The sequence below is a fragment of the Sorex fumeus genome, unplaced genomic scaffold (genome assembly GCF_029834395.1).
Source record: "Sorex fumeus unplaced genomic scaffold, SorFum_2.1 ptg000033l, whole genome shotgun sequence".
Classification (NCBI taxonomy): Eukaryota; Metazoa; Chordata; class Mammalia; order Eulipotyphla; family Soricidae; genus Sorex; species Sorex fumeus.
The window spans coordinates 15779909-15797469 of NW_026606090.1; the positions used below are offsets into that span (position 1 = coordinate 15779909).

Here is a 17561-nt window from a genome sequence, read left to right on the forward strand (position 1 = left end):
AACACTGGTGTAGAGAAGCTGATGCTAGTGCCAGGATCGATGATAGAAAATTGTATGTCTAAAACCCACTTATGAATAACTTTGTAATCCTGGTGTTTTAACAAAATAAAATTTTAGAAAAAAAGAATGCAGTTCCATTGTGTCTGGGTAAAATTTGTTGCAGGAACTACACAGAGACACCCCATCCTACACAACGCTGGGCTCTTACCTAGGCCCTATTAAGTAAAGGCATTCACTTCAATGAATGGGTGGAGACAAAGTCAAGGAAGGGTCCTAAGCACACAAGAGCTCTAGTGACAATGGCAATGCTGTTCACTAGATTTGAGGAAAGTAATAGAAGAGAGCTTCAACAAGGAAAGGTAAAGCATGAGAAACTTTACTGATAAATCATTGAACAGAAGAACATAGTAATAAGAACTAATAACTAAGTATATAGAACTAAGAAATTCAATAAAGTGTTTCGAAAGCATACTACACAGCCTGAGAAACAAATCAAGGATAGGGTACATAAAACATCAAAAAAGAGACAGAATAAAGAAGAGTGAATCACAATTTCCTCTAAGAAAAGTTTTTTGAATCGTTCTCAACAGTTTATTCATAACAAAAATACAAAATAAATTATTTTGGTTCTGCAGGAATTGGGGTTCGGGATGCAAATATCCAAAATATGGTGGTGGGAAGGTGTAATAATGGTGGGATTGGTATTTGAATATTAAATATATTAAATACTGTGAATTAAATTTAATTAAATGTAATTAAATATAGTGAACTGCACTTAGCATTGTCCTCCCGTTGTTCATCCATTTGCTCAAGCACGCACCAGTAATGTCTCACAACAAATTTTGAAACTTGTTGTTACTGGTTTTGGCATATCAAATACGTCACGGGTAGCTTGCCAGGCTTTGCCATGCGGACAAGATACTCTCAGTAGCTTGCTGGGCACTCCGAGAGGGGCGAAGGAATCGAACCCGGGATGGCCTCATGCAAGGCAAACGCCCTACCCGCTGTACTATTGCTCCAGCCCATTGTGAACTACTTTATAAAAAATAAAATACAAAAAATAAAAATTAAAAATATAATGTAAAAAAGTAAATCAAGAAAGATGAATAAAATGTAAGAGATTTATGGTACAGTTGCAAGAAGCATTGTAAGGATTCCAGAAAGAGAAATAGAGATAAAATGGAGAAAGGGATCATAATCAACAACTTTCCCAATCTGAGGATCAAGTTATATATCCCAAACCAGGCAGTCAAAAAGTTCCAAACAAAAATAAATCTAAACAGAAAAACATTGAGACACTTTGCAATGAAAATGGCAAAAGCTGTAGATAGAGAATCCTAGTTTGAGATGCAGAACAGCATCTCAAAAACTTACATTAAGGCTCACAGTAGCCCTATCAAATGAAACTCTATAACCATAGTGATATACCATTCAACACACTACATAAAATTGACATCCAAACAACAACACTTTATCCAGCTATATATTCACTCAAATTTGAAGGAGTTACACAAATTTTTACAAACAACAGCTAAAGAAGTTCATTCTAAGCCACCATTCAAGAAGCAATGCATAATGTTCTATAAATGGCAACAAAACCTTTCTCAGAAGAATTAAGATCCTTTTTTAAAATATGGAAAAGGAAAGGAGTAATAAATGTGTCATGTACAATGGGGGAGAGAAGGTGACAGTCATGGTGGTATTGGTGCTGGAATGTTGAATACCCGTAACACGTCCTCATGAACAACTTTGTAAACCATGGTGTTTAAATAAAGTGGGGTAAGGGGAGATGAGTCATGTATAATAAACTCAAGACTCACATACTTTGAACTTAAGCCTGGAGCTGGGCCAGTGTAGATCACATGCCCCTGCATGTGTGAAGTCATGGATTCCCTTCCCCACCACCACAGAAAAAAATTACAGAAGCAAATTGCATGGTAATCTCAAGACAAGCATAATTGAAGGCCATAACAAAAAAAAAAAAACAAACAAAAAAAGAAGAAGAATTGGGAACTGAACCACTACATAAAAATCAGATATCAATGTACAGAATGAAAAAAAATTAATGACAAAGAAACAAAGACAAACTTCACAAACACCCAGAATCTATATTTTTAAATGGCAATAAATTTCTTTATTTCAATTCTCTGATGTTGATGGCCTGAACTCACCAACAGAAAGACATGGAGTAACTAGATGGATTAGAAAACTAAATCTGGGCTGGAGCAATAGCACAGCGAGTAGGGCGTTTGCCTTGCACGCAGCCAACATGGCCAACACAGGTTCGATTCCCAGCATCCCATATGGTCCCCCGAGCACCGCCAGGAGCAATTCCTGAGTGCATGAGCCAGGAGTAACCCCTGAGCATCGCCGGGTGTGACTCAAAAAGCAAAAAAAAAAAAAAAGAAAAAAGAAAACTAAATCTAACCTTCTGCTTACAAAAGACACACTTGAGCTGTTATGATAAACCCAGGCCCAAAGTAAAAGGTGATAAAAAAAAATCACACGGATAAATAATAAGCAGAGACTGAGATAGCCACACTTATATCAGATTAAAAAATACACTTCAAACTAAACTAAGAGAGATAATAGATGGACACTATATAATAACCACAGGATCTGGACATGAAGATTTAGTACTTATTAATGTGTATAAACCAAAGAACAATAAAATATATAAAGCAATTACTAGAGGCCTGAAGAAAGATATTAACAGAAACTAATGCCTACTAATAGTTGTAGGAGATTTTAACATCCATCTCTAATTGGACAGTCCTTGGATAAGCCAATAAGTAAAAAAATGTAAAAGGGAGAGGTGAAGCAATAGCACCTAATGAGCCTGGGTTTGATCCCCAGCACCCCATGTGCTCCCTTGAGCCTGCTAGAAATGACCCCTGAGGGGTCACACAGAGCCAGGAGTAAACCCTGAGCAACACTGGGTGTGTCCCACAACCAAGCTAAAAACTAAAACAACTTTGTTTCACATTTTAAAGTTGCTAAGAGAGTAATCTGACAAGTTCTCATCACACACACACACACACACACACACACACAAAAGTCACTGTGTTCAATGATGGACATTAATATTTGAGGGGTCAGAAGGGGTTGGGGCAACACCCGTGGTACTCAGGGCTTACTCCTGGCTCTGTGCACAGGAGCACTCCTGATGGAGCTTGAATACCATGTGCAATGCTGGGATTTCAAACCAGAGCCACCTGTATGGAAGACAAGAGCTTAAACTCCAGTACTCTCTCTTCAGCTCCCTAGACAGAGTCGCTGTGTTAGTAATTTCACATATGCATAAACATGAAATTATTTAATGCATCATACCAAAACTTATATAATATCATATTAATATTATCACAGTTTCTTAAGAAAATCAATAAATCTAAAGGAAGCGTGAAATTGATTGATTTCCAGAGTGTTACATAATAGAATTCAGTTGTTCCATTTTCAACAAAGTATCATAAGAGATATATATGTACATATGTGTGTATGTATGTATACATGAACAACAAATTATGGCATAATTAAAGGGGGAAAGGATTTTATCTTGGTAAAGACCTACATTAGTTGATCTTTCCAACTATCATAATATTTTTCTAGAGTGTTTTCAGGCTTTCATCTCAATGGTTTGGTTCAGATTGCACTTGTATTTCCACTATAAATAAATGAACCACTAGAAATTGTATCAAGCAATTGTGTTCAAGCACTTTGCAGTCAGTGCCAGACCAGGCCTGTGGACCTGGAAGAGAAGCAGTACTGCAGATGTGCTCCAAATCACCAGGTTTTCTCTCTGAAGGGATTTTTCGAAAACAGTCTGGGGAAATGGAGGCTGAATAGAAAACTCTTTCACTGGGTCATAAAAGCTGGGATTGAAATTTTGATTCTGTTGAGATGGAAGCGGTCATTGAAGCCCTAGCCAATCAGGGCATTCAAACTCAATACATCAGGATCCTCCGTGAGCTGTATTACGGATTCACTACCAGGATCTCACCATTCTACAAAGAAGCAATCATTCATGTCAAGAGAGGGGTTCGGCAGGGTGATACCATTTCACCAAAACTGTTCAGTGCCACCCTCAAGAACATCATGCGACGACTGGAATGGGAAGGAATGGGAGTGAAGATAGATGGTCGGCAACTACACCACCTCCGCTTTGCTGATGACATTGTTTTAATAACACCAAACATTAGCCAAGCGGCACAAATGCTGGCCAACTTCAACCGTGAGTGTGGAAAGGCTGGACTACAGCTGAATCTTGCGAAGACAATGTTTATGAGAAACAGCCTCGTTCCTGACACTCCATTCACTCTCAAGGAACAACCATCTCCGAATGCAACAGTTATGTGTACCTAGGTCGAGAAGTCAACATAACAAATGACCTGGCACCCGAGCTGCGCAGGAGGAAAAGAGTGGCTTGAAACGCCTTCAAGAGCATTGAAGAAATAGCTAAGAGGACAAAGAACCTCCGGCTCCGGGCACATCTCTTTGATTCCACTGTTCTTCCTGCATTAACATATGCCTCAGAGACCTGGGCCCTACACAAACAGGATGAGAACGCTATTCGGATCTCCCAAAGAGGAATTGAAAGAGCTATGCTTGGAATATCACATTTCACTCAAATGAGAGAAAGAATCCGGAGTTCCGACATCCATCGACGATCAAGAATCAGGGATGCTGTATCGTTTGCCAAGGTGTCAAAAATCAGATGGGCTGGTCACGTAATGAGATTTAAAGACGACAGCTGGACTAGAGCTGTTACCGACTGGATTCCACGGGATGTCAAAAGACTGCGTGGCCCCCACCTACCAGATGGTCAGACTTCTTCATCAAGACCATGAACGATCGGTTTGAGGCTCTTCATGATCCCAGAGCGAACAGACGCCATTGGGCTACACTAGCACACGACAGGGACAAATGGAGACGTTACTGGCGCCCGCTTGAGCAAATCGCCGATTAATGGGAAGTCAAGTGATCAAGTGAAATTTAGAACTCTAAACATGATGGCCTCTCAGTATCTGTGTTGCAAACCATAACGCCCAAAAGTAGAGAGAGAGTAAGAAGGAAATTATCTGTCATAGAGGCAGGGGTGAGGTGATGCAAGAGAGGTGGGAGGGACACTGGGGACATTGGTGATGGAAAATGTAGACTGTTGGAGGGACGAATGTTTGATCATTGTAAGACTGAAACTCAATCATGAAAGTTTTGTCACTGTACCCCATCATGATTCAATTTTAAAAAGGAAATAAATACATTTAGAACTATACCGCGGCGGAAAGTTAGAAACCATTTTACTAAAAGCTCCAAAATTTGGGGCTGGAGTGATAGCACAGTGGGTAGGGCATTTGCCTTGCATGCAGTCGACCCAGATTCATTTCCCAGCATTCCATATGATCCCCTGAGCACCGCCAGAAGTAACCCCTGTGCATCGCTGGGTGTGACCCAAAAATTTAAAAAATAAATAAAACAAAAAATACCTCCAAAATTTGCATTAGGGTTCCTCAGCTACACAATTTAAAAAATTAATATTTTAAGTGACCAGGAAGGAGCCATGAGTGAGGACTCAATGACTCAGAGGACCTCTCTTGCAAGTCTCAGACCCCAGGTAGCAGTTTCCAAGAGTTGAGGTAGTCCCCACATTTCTACAGTGTGTGTCTGACAACTCAGCTGTCTGGCACCAGAAGTGAGATCATTAGCCAGATGGGCGAAATTAGAACGTATGGGAGCACAGTAACTAATGAAGAGAGATGCCCAACAAGCACCAGAATGTACGTGTGTCCATCTCAGACAGAAGCTAGAGAGATAGTACAGCATGTAGGGCGCTTGCTCTGCATGTATGTGACTAACCCAGGTTTCATCCCAGGCATCTTTAGCCATCTCCCGAGAATGCCTGGAGTGATTCCTGAGTGCAGAGTCAGAAGTTATCACTGAGCATTGCTGAGTGTAACCCCAAAGCCAGATAGAAAGAAAGAAAGAAAGAAAGAAAGAAAGAAAGAAAGAAAGAAAGAAAAGAAAGAAAACATAAGAGAAATAATATATTGAATGCATCTAATAATGGTGGAGACCAGAAGACAAGAATATTTTAAGGTGCCAAAACAGGGACTGGGGAAAGAACTCAAAGGGATGGAATACATGTATGCAGGCCCCACTTTGATCCTTGGCACCACAACAGGCCCCCAGAGCTGGAGGGACTCCCCAGCCCCTGAGTGACATTGAAGAGAACTCTACCTCATTCCCAATATTAAGGTCCCAAAGCAAATAACTGTCAACTACCAACCTAATCAAATTCAGTATTGAGTGAAAATATTCTTAAGAAATGAAGACACAATAGAGACACGTTAAGGTAAAGTTGAAATAATTTGTTTCTTCCAAACTCATTTTGCAAGATATGTTAAAGAAAATTCCTCAGGCTGAAGGGAAATTATATCCTATAGAAACTCAGATTAACCAAAAGGAACAAAGAACATTGGAAATGCCAAAGATCCTGGAAAATATAAAAGCTTGGTTTTAGATCTTTGAATTCTTTAAATGTAATTTAAAGGGATAAAAATAATAATATGTTAAGGCAATCTAGCACAAAGAACAGAAGAATAAATGAAGTTACTCTGCTTGTTTTTCCATTTTTCAAGAAATTGTTTGATAAACAAAGAATGTGATGAAATATTAGAAACAACCTCAGAGGAGTTTTTCTTAAATTAGAAGCAAAACAAAGAACAATAGTTTCCATAACAGATAATGAGCCTCAGAGAGGTGTTTATTTCCCAATCTGTATCCTTTTTTGCCCTCTGCTCCAGATGACTCACTCCTATAAGCATTAACCAAGTCTCTTACTTTCTAGCTTGAGGTTGGAAAGTACCACCAGGATATCAAAAGGCAGAAAGAGAGAGAAGAAGGATACTTTCAGTACATTTGCACTTTCTACCAATGGTTTTTGCAGTCGCTGTGTTCCTCTGTGACAGCTGCTTCTGCTGGGTGCCCCTCCATGACATTCTCTGTTGATACTCTTCACTGTCCACTCTGCTGCAAATAGTCCCTTCATCAAATCCTTCAGAAATTAGAGTATTTCTTCATCTCTCTCTCAGGCCCTGCCAGACAGAGTGAATGTTGTGAAGACTCATATGAGAAAATATTCTCAAGGTAGAATTCTGTAATTACCATTCATTGATTTAGCAGGGAGAATTTGAATATCAAAGATCATAGGAATCTGTGGCACAGTGGCATCAGGATTACTCAAACTGGGACTTGCCATGGGATTATAGTGGGGAGAGAATTTTATTAAATCCCTTTATTCATAATAAATAGTTTGGAATCTTTGAAAAAGATAAGTTTGCCATCTTGAATTTTCAACACAAGGCATGGGTTGAATTCAGAAACCGTCTATGATGACCTCCAAAGAATTTGCTGTTTCTACTATAAAACTGTGCTGAGGACGGCTTGGAAGACGAAAACACATGCTGGGGGGAAAGGCAGCTCAGATAGAGAAGGGAACTCCTAATAAAAGAAGTTTGGAAGACTCACTCGGGATGTGAGATGTATGATGAAAGTAGACTATACACCGAACACGATGGCTACTCAATACCTCTATTGCAAACTACAACACCCTAAAGGGAAGAGAGGAATAAAAGGGAATGCCCTGCCACAAAAGCGGGGTAGGGTGGGGGGATGAAGTGGTGAGGTGGGAGGGCTACTGGGATCATTGGTAGAGGAGAAAGGGCACTGGTGGAGGGATGGGTACTCCATCATTGTATAACTGAAACCCAGCACGAAAGTTTGTAAGCCTACAACTGTCACTGTCACTGTCCTCCCGTTGTTCATCGATTTGCTCGAGCGGGCCCAGTAACATCTCCATTTTGAGACTTGTTGTTACTGTGTCTGGCATATTAAATACATCACAGGTAGCTTGCCAGGCTTTGCCATGCGGGCAAGATACTCTCATTAGCTTGCCGGGCTCTCCAAGAGGGGCAGAAGAATCGAACCCAGCTTGGCAGGGCTGGCTGCAAGCAAGGCAAATGCCCTACCGCTGTGCTATTGCTTCAGCCCAGTGATTCAATAAATAATTTTTTTAAAAAGAAATAAAATAACAATAACCACCCAAAGGAAAAAAACTTAAGAAATGCAGCCACGGCAACTACACCACCTCCACTTTGCTCATGACATTGTTCTAATAACACCAAACATTAGCCAAGTGGCACAAATGCTAGCCAACTTCTACCGTGAGTGTGGAAAGGTCGAACTGCAGCTGAATCTCACAAAGACAATGTTCATGAAAAATGAACTAGTCCCTGACGTTCCATTTGCTCTCAATGGAACGAACATCTCCAAATGCAACAGTTATGTGTATCTAGGTCGAGAAGTCAACATGACAAATGACCTGGCAACTGAGTTGCGCAGGAGGAAGAGAGCAGTTTGGAACGCCTTCAAGAGCATCAAAAAAAGAGCTAAGAGGATGAAGAACCTCCGGCTCCAGGCACATCTCTTCGATTCCACTGTTCTTCCTGCATTAACATACGCCTCAGAGACCTGGGCCCTACCAAAATAGGATGAGAATGCTATTTGAGTTTCCCAAAGAGAAATCGAAAGAGCTATGCTTGGAGTATCAAGCTTCACTCAAATGAGAGAAAGAATCTGGAATTCCAACCTCCGTTGATGGTCAAGAATCAAGGACGCTGTCTCATTTGCCAAGGCCTCAAAAATTAGATGGGCTGGACCTGTTAATGAGATTTGGAGATGACCACTGAACTAGAGCCATTACCGACTGGATTCCACAGGATGTCAAAAGATCGCGTGGCCACCCATCTACGAGATGGTCAGACTTCTTTGTCAAGACCCTGAAGGATCAGTTTGAGGCTCTTCATGTTCCTAGAATGAGCAGATGCCATTGGGCTACATTAGCACGCGACAGGGATGAATGGAGACATTACTGGTGCCTGCTCGAGCAAATCGATGAGTAATAGTATGTCAAGTGATCAAGTGAAAGTAATTTCTTAAATTTAGCTTATTATTGTAAGGATAAGAAAGAGTTATAATAGAGAAATCAGACCATACTTCAAATGATTAAAATAAACATCACTTGGGCCATAGAGCAAGAACAGAAGCCTTGCACATGACTGACCTCTGTTTGAAGTCCCAGCACTGCAGACAGTCCCTAGAGTACTACAAAAGTCATGTTTGTTAAAAAAAAAAAAAAGTCAATGTCATAAAAGACAAAGAAAGACTATGGTCATGTCCTAGACGAAGGGTATTAGTAAAATACCTGATCTATCCTCTGGAACCACATGCTCCCTGAACAATACAATGTGGTCAAGAACTACATTGCAGGGTGACATTTTGAATCATCACAGCCAGAATATCAGGCAGAGCATCACTGGAGCCTGAGCATGCTGTGTGCAGCCCAGTTCACAAAAAAAAATAAATAAATAAAAGAAAGAAAGCACTTTGTGGTAGGGTCATAGAACATCGGGTAGGGCATTTGCCTTGCATGCCGCCGACCAGGATTCAATCCCCAGCATCCCATATGGTCACCCAAGCACCAACAGGAGTAATTCCTGAATGCAGAGCCAGGAGTAACCCTTAAGTACCTATAGGTGTGTACATGAAAAGAAAGTACCTGGAATTATTCAATTTTGCTGAAATAGTAAACCAAAGTAACATTCCTGCCTCAAGGGAGGTTGTAGAGATTAATACCATCAACATATACTTGAAAATATCTAAAACCTAGTCAAGCTGTCATGCCTCCAGCTCGTCCCCATTGTCTCAGGACTGAACCTCACCCAGAAATTAACCTGCTGAAAATACCAGTATGTAGGTCTTTGTGATTGAAATCTCCAGGCTTCCTTGAAGGAGTCAAATGGGCTAACTCCCCCCACTTTTCTGTACATCCAGAAGTCCTGGAAGTCTCATGTCCACACCCCTAAGTCACCGCCCAGTTAAAAGTTTAACTGTAGTTATACCACCCAGTTAAAAATTCTGGAAGTCCTGACTCAAGTGGCCACAGACATTTGCACACTCCACAAAACTGATTACTCAGTAATAGCACACCAGATTGGAGAGGATGTAACATTGAAGGCAACCAATCTCAACTAACCAAAGAGTAACACAGAAGACTTAACCTGTAACAACATTTTAGTAATCCCTCATATAAGGACTTAATGTCTCTATGATGAGATACAACAATTTATACTGATTTTCATCTGAGGAAATATTTTCTGATCATCCTTCTAGAAATGTATTGATAACACACAATATAAAACAAATTACTGTGGGCCTGCTATGGAGACAGGTTTGAGGGGTTATTGGGAAAATTGGAAAGAATGGTGGAAGGAAGGTAATGATGATCGTGGGATTGGTGTTGGAATAGTGAATATATGTAATAAAACATCATGAACAACTTTGCAAACCACAGTGTTTATGTAAAATGTAGGGGGGAAATTTTCATAAGTAGGCCTTAACTATTCATGTTAATTCCAAAATAAAGTAGCATAGAATTTCTTTAATAGTTTTATTAATGACATATAAGTCATGATTATTACAATCTGAGATCCAAACATAAAATAAAACTTAATGCAATATCTTTAGACCCCAAAGCTGAAAACTTACTTATGTAAATCAGAATAAGCATTCTGTTATGTTGGATTAAAAGTTTTTATTTTCCTTTATTTTCCTGAGATCTCCAAGTCTACTCGGATTGGGGCTGAGCATCTTCCACCCAGATCCTCCAAATTCCAGTAGGTGGGGGTCACACCCACCAACTGGCCCCCTGGCGCCGTGAAATCCCATCAATGGCCAAGACTAAGAGACTATAAAACCCATCTCCCGGAAGAGAACAGTGCAGAATCTCCTCCCCCCGCGCCTGGCTGTCCTCGCCGGGGCCCCTTGGAGGGGAGTGGGTTGAGTTTCCCTCCCCACCCCAACCAGGGCTCCGGGAGCCAAAGACCTCCAGAACCAACCACCACCATGCTGAGACCACTCTCCGCACACATGAAGGTACTGGCAGAGGAACAAAGGCAGGCGGGTCCCGGGGCTGAGATCTTCAATCCTACTCGGATCTGGGCTGAGCATCCTCCACCCAGATCCTCCAAATTCCAGTAGGTGGGGGTCACACCCCCCAACTGGCCCCCTGGCACTGTGAATCCCATCAACAACCAAGACTCAGAAACTCTAAAACCCAGCTCCCGGAAGTGCGCGGCTGCATTCATGGCTGCGCAACACCTTATTATCTCATTCCTACTTTGGACAAACTGGCAGGCTACCGAATGTAACCTGCCCACATGGCAAAGTCTGGCAAACTCCCCGTGACGTACCCAATATGCCAAATACCAGTAACAATGATAGGTCTCATTCTCCTAACTCTGAAAAAGCCTTGAATATGGAACTTTTTAAAAATCTCAGAGCTAGGATGAAGGAGATGTTACTGGGGCCTGCTCGAGGCAATCGACAAATAACAGGATGGTCGTGATCATCGTGATCGTGATTTTTCTTATTTACATAGGTTAAAATCATATGGCAATCACAAATTGGCTCTTACTGGTTTATTTTCTGGTCATTCTATTTGTCATTTCATAAAGTTTTGTTGGAACAAGTAATATAAAGTAAATTTGTTATGTGCCTAAGAGGGCAGATTGGGGATTGGAAGGAAAATGGGGTCATTGTTGGAGGGAAGGTCAGCCTGGTGGTGTTGGACACTAATTGCCTGAAACAACTTGATAATGAACAACTGTGTAAATCTTGTTGTTTTGAATAAAAGTATTTAAAAACAAACACTAGATAAATCACCTACTGCTTTGTGCTTAAGCCACAGAGACAGCTCAATACACAGTAGTGCATGCTTCAATGCAGCTGTGCAGAGGCTCAGGCTGGATCCCTGGCACCGCCTGCTTTCTAGAGCACTGCTAGAAGCTCTGAGATGAAAGTAGCCCTAAACACTGCTGGTTGTGACCCCCAAACCAAAAACATCATACAAAAACTGGGAAATCTGGGAGAGTGAATATAGGTTGTTATGAAGTTAACTAGATAACTAGGGCCACTTAAATTGCTATTTCAAATATGTATCTTTATACAAAAGCAAATGAATACAGCTCCTGATACCTGTATGTAATTATTACCGAGCAAATGATAGTCAAATGGGGTCCAAAACAATAGAGACCAAAACATCTGGGACATGAGAATATGATGTAGAGCCTCTGACAAGGGCTAATAGGAGAATCATGGTGTAAGCCCAAAGAACATCCCCTGGAAAAACTAATAAGGAATGATCCCTGGTCTTAAGGTATCAAATGATGTAGGACCTGAGTCGGGTCACCATGAGCTCTGTATTGTCTGAAACATTTCTGATTGTATCACAGAGTTGGGAGTGTGCAAAAGCATTCTAATTTTAATGGAAATATAATAATGAGAGGTCTAGAAAGCACAAGAAAATTCCAAGAGCATGGCTCATAGTCTAGTAACTTAACTAATGCCTCACCACCTCTCTCTGAACTCACATCTGTGGCTTCACATGTCAGAAATTCATGCATGATGTGCTGGCATAAGAAAGTCGATTTCAGAGATACTGAAAATATAATAAAGGGTAAGGTTCTCTGCATGAAGCTCTGAGAGGAGAGAACCTCAGCTAGGGCGGCTCTAAAGATAGGAAAGCTGAGAACCATGCCTGCCAGTGACATGCACATCTCTAGTTGCATATGCAGGTAAAGAAGACGAACTAAAAACACAGCCAGTGAAACCTGAGCAACTTCCCATACATGCTGCACCGCCTCTTAGGTACGAGCACGTTCAGGAGCAGCCTGGTCTCTTACAAATAGGCTTTACAGCTGGTTTTTATATAGGCTGAAGCAAGGGTGTGTATATCTTTCTGAAAATTGGATACTGGATACAGAACAATTTGGAAAAGATGGATATGGCCATCTGAAGAATCCACCTCAAGATTTTCTTCCAAAAATTGAAGTGACTACAATTTCAGGATTGGTGGCCTTGGTTTTGGTGAGAAAATGTTCTAAGTTTAAGAAAATCGCATACCCACTTGAACTGGCCACTTTAGGAGCAACTGTTTTTTTTTTAATTTTTATTAGTGAAACACCATAAGGTACAGTTATAGACATACAAATTTTTGTGCTTGGGTTTCAGTTACACAATAGTTGAGTACCCATCCCTCCACCAGGGGCCTACACTTCTTTTTTTTTAAATTTATTTATTTATTTATTTATTTATTTATTTTTAATAGTGAGACATCATGAGGTACAGTTGCAGACTTACACATTTTTGTGCTTGGGTTTCAATTATACAATGATCAAACACCCATCCCTCCACCAGTGCGCATTTCCCACCACCATGGATCCCAGTATCCCTCCCACCCCCCAGCCCCCATCCCACCCTGCTTCTGTAGCAGGACATTTCCCTCTCTCTCCTTTTGAGTGCTGTGGTTTGCAAAAGAGGCATTGAGTGGCAATCATGTTTGGTCGATAGTCTACTTTCAGCATGCTTCTCCCATCCTGGGAGGATCCTCCCAACACCCTTTATTTGGTGTTCCCTTCTCTTTCTGAGCTCCCTTTTCCCCTAACATGTGTGGTTGGCCTCCAGGTTATTGAGTAAAATTCCTGGTACTAATCTCTGCCATTCTTGGGTGTTAGTTTCCTATTTTGTTACTTTATGTTCCCCAGATGAACTCAATCTTTCTATGTCTATCCCTTTCTTTCTGAGTCATTTCGCTTAACATGATACTTTCCATGTAGTACCACTTGTATGTAAATTTCATGACTTTGTCTTTTCTAACAGCTACATAGTACTCCATTGTGTAAATGTACCAAAGTTTCTTTAACCAGTCATCTGTTCTCGGGCACTCAGGTTTTTCCCAGATTCTGGCTATTGTAAAGAGTGCTGCAATAAACAGACAATTGCAGATGTCACTTCGGCTATACTTTTTTGCCTCTCTGGGATATATTCCCAGGAGTGGTATTGCTGGGTCAAATGGGAGCTCAATTTCTAATTTTTTGAGAATCGTCCATACTGTTTTAGGAGCAACTGTTTGCTACCCATTTCTTCACTTCACTTATCACTTAATCCCCATTATTCATCGATTTACTCGAGCGGGTGCCAGTAACGGTACCAGAGGAACCCAGGTGTGTGGGACCCGGGGCTGAGATCTCCAAGCCTGCACGGTTTGGGACTGGACCTGTCAGTAGCTAGACAGTTACACCCTCCAACTGCTGTGTAACCCCAACAACGGCCAGGATCCAGAGATTATCACAACAAGCTCCCGGGAGCTTGTATTTATTTACTTTTCTCTAAGTTTTCAGGGTACCTTAAATATCCCACCTGCACGGCAGAGTGTGGCAAGCTACCCATTTCAGTCAGTAATAATTGCAAAGGTAACTGAGAAAAAGATATATAATACAAGCCAGCAAATTTATGAAGCAGTTCAATGATTGTGGGCAAAAAAAAAATACACAAATAAGTCTCTTCTTGAACATAAAGCCAAAACCAAGCTAGAAAGCTCTACTGAAACAAAAATATTTCCCAAAACAACTCATGATACGAAACACTCAGTACCTTTGCCAGCAGAGCTCAGCAATGAGACCAAGACCAAATCAAAATCCACACCAGGTGCTGCACAACACCACCTGATCTCGAGCTCATGGACCACAGCAGTCCTATCCAGCAGAGGTAGATATGCACAGCACAAGGAGCTGGAATAGTCTGCATAGAAAACTACAGCATTAAAACTACAAAAATACAGATGAGAAAATCATGTAGTCGGTAGCTATAATGCATAGTATTCCTTTGCATCTTCCAATAGTAGTTAGTACATGTGACTAATTACATGAGTGATTAAAATAAAAACTGAGTCAAATATAAACAATATTCAATGATGATAAGAGCAGAGGAAGAAGTATTAAGATACATTTACTGGATAATAAGGGTATTGATTTAGAAAATAGTAAATGCATATTACACTGGTCAGATTTAATTATATAGACATGTGTGTGTGTTTCTTTAGATTTTCTGGATTAATGTTACATAAATTTGAAGACATCTGGGCGTGTGGAAGGAAGCATTTCCCCACACATCTAGCTTTTTTCATGATTCGGTGGTAGAATAAAATATCTCTATGTTGTGTCTCAAAAAGCCAAATAGAGGGGCCAGAATGATAGTAGAGCGGGTAGGGCGTTTGCTAAAATACTCAGGAAGAAGTGTACAGTTTAGGTTTTTTGGGTAATAATAGACCCAAAACAAAGTTAAAAATCATTTTTATTTCTTTTTGGGTCACACCCGGCTATGCTCAGGGGTTAAACCTGGCTTCGCACTCAGGAATTACCCCTGGCGGTGTTCGGGGGACCATATGGGATGCTGGGAATCGAACCCAGATTGGCCGTGTGCAAGGGAAATGCCCTACCCGCTGTGCTATCGCTCCAGTCCCTAATAAATCATTTCTATTAGAAATTTATTATGCATGAGTACTTAAATAATGGAAAAAGTTAAATGACCAATGTGTAAATTCAAAAAGACAGCAGCGGTTCTATCTCTTCTGCCACCTGCTTTCGGTAATCTCGGGTCGCATCCCCCACCCCAGGGAGGTTGATTCAAATGGGCAGGTGAAGGATGGAACGAGGGCCAGGTTGGTTAGTGTCAGTTGCAGTTTATTCCAATCCTCTCTCCATTCACTCCTGTTTCTCCTCTCCTTCCCCTCCTGCTTCTTCCTCCCCCATGCTACCTCATTCTCCTTCTGGCTCTGGAATCTGGATTCCCTTTTATCTTCTGCCTCTGGACTCTGGCTTCTGGATCTTGATCCCCTAGCCCACTCTTACAGTCTAGTTAAATCCCCCTGCATGTAGGGTTGGGGCTTACATATAGGTGTGGTCACAATCAATAGGGGAAAAGTTCTTTCCCTCAGGGGGTACTTCTAGGACAGATACCCTCTCAGCAGGACGACCCACCCAAGAGTGGAATCCCGTGGGTGTGTTTCTCCTCTCCTTGTCAAACAAACATATAAGCATTCATAATATTAATCATTCTGTATGGACACAATAAGAGATACATTAAGCTTATAGAATTGCTTTCCTGGGGTCATCTCGATCTCAGACTGCAGTGCTCAGACCAGATTAGTCTTTCCTATCCCTAGCAGGGTCCTAATCTCGTCGTTACTTTTGGATCATGACAGCATTTCTCCATGATCAAGCTCTTAACTTGTTAAGAATCTTGTTAAGAATCGTGGCGCCCGGGAGTGTGGGGGCGACTAAAACCTCATGGGAAGGGGGGGCGTTTCGCTCCGCCCTTCACACCCTACCGAGGCCACCGGTTGCCCCCCCGCGAGCGGCTCTCCAGCACGGCCACGACTCCAGAACACAGAAACCAATTTCTTAACTATCTGACTTTCAGTAGAAATACTTCCAGGGTCAATAGGTAAAATAGCAGAAATCCAAAACCAACATTTAATTCTTGAACCCAGCTGTAGAAAGCAAATCACTTCACAATGCTTTTTCAGCATGTCTGATTTGGGGGGGGGGAGTAAACTCTAAATAATAGTGGTGAATCTTTTATTGAAACAATGAATCTAATCAAAGCAGATAGAGTGTTAACTAGAATTCATCTGCCTCACAGGGACGGGGAGGGGTGGGGGGTGGGGTTTTATTGGGGTTCTTCATGGTAAAAAATAAGTATTGGTAAAGGGAAATGTGTTTGATATTTGCATGACTGAGACATAAACCTGAAAGCTTTGTAACCTTTCCCACAGTGATTCAATAAATAAATAAAAAAAATAAAATAAAATAAAAAATAAAAAAATTTAAAAAAAAAAAGAATCGTGGCGCTTTGGCCTGGCCCAGTGCCCTGCTTGCCCTGGGTCCATTCAGTCCCTCGTCGGGACCTTGCTTTTGGGGTGCTAGGAACTAAGGGCAACTGAGGCTTAAGTCGAGAAAACAGATGCCCGAGAGTGAATAATATTCAAATCCAACTAAATCCTCAGTTACAAAGCATAATATTAACTGTTTTCCTATATCTATACAAAAAGAACATTGCTTTAAAGTAAATTATTCAAAATACAGAAGGAGAAGAGAAAGACAATATTCACTCGTACAAACAAAATCATAGATTTCTTACAAGTTAACAGAATCTGAATAGGAAAAAAAGCTGATTAACTGGTTGAGGAGGAGAGTATAGGGAAGAGTTTACAGATAAATACAATGGAATGGAAGTGCCTCAGGTGCACTGTAATAAATCTGAGTTCCTTCTGGCAAGGGAGAAAGGACAAAGCAATATTATCATACAGACCAGCCTGCTTTTATCATGTATACTTTTTAAAACAATCATTATCCTGATCACTATTTAAACTGACTTTCCTATCTTCTTGTTTCCTATAAAAACTTCAGTTTCTTCTGAGTCAGTGAGCAACCCTGGCCTATAAAGTAATCAAACACTACATTATTCCTACACATAACCAGGACATTAAACAGCACTTTGGGTATAAGAATACCTCTAGAATGCAAATGGATAAAATGAATGTATTAGAGAATGACTGAGGTTAATAAAGTGAATTTTAGCTGGAGTGATCATTGAGGACAAAGGGAATC

The 17561-nt window shown here is 40.9% G+C and overlaps 1 pseudogene; it reads left to right on the top strand.

The window, feature by feature from the left end:
* The first annotated feature begins 299 nt into the window (after positions 1 to 299).
* On the top strand, positions 300 to 14715 carry LOC130025990 (MICOS complex subunit MIC27-like; annotated as a pseudogene).
* The last annotated feature ends 2846 nt before the right edge of the window (positions 14716 to 17561 follow it).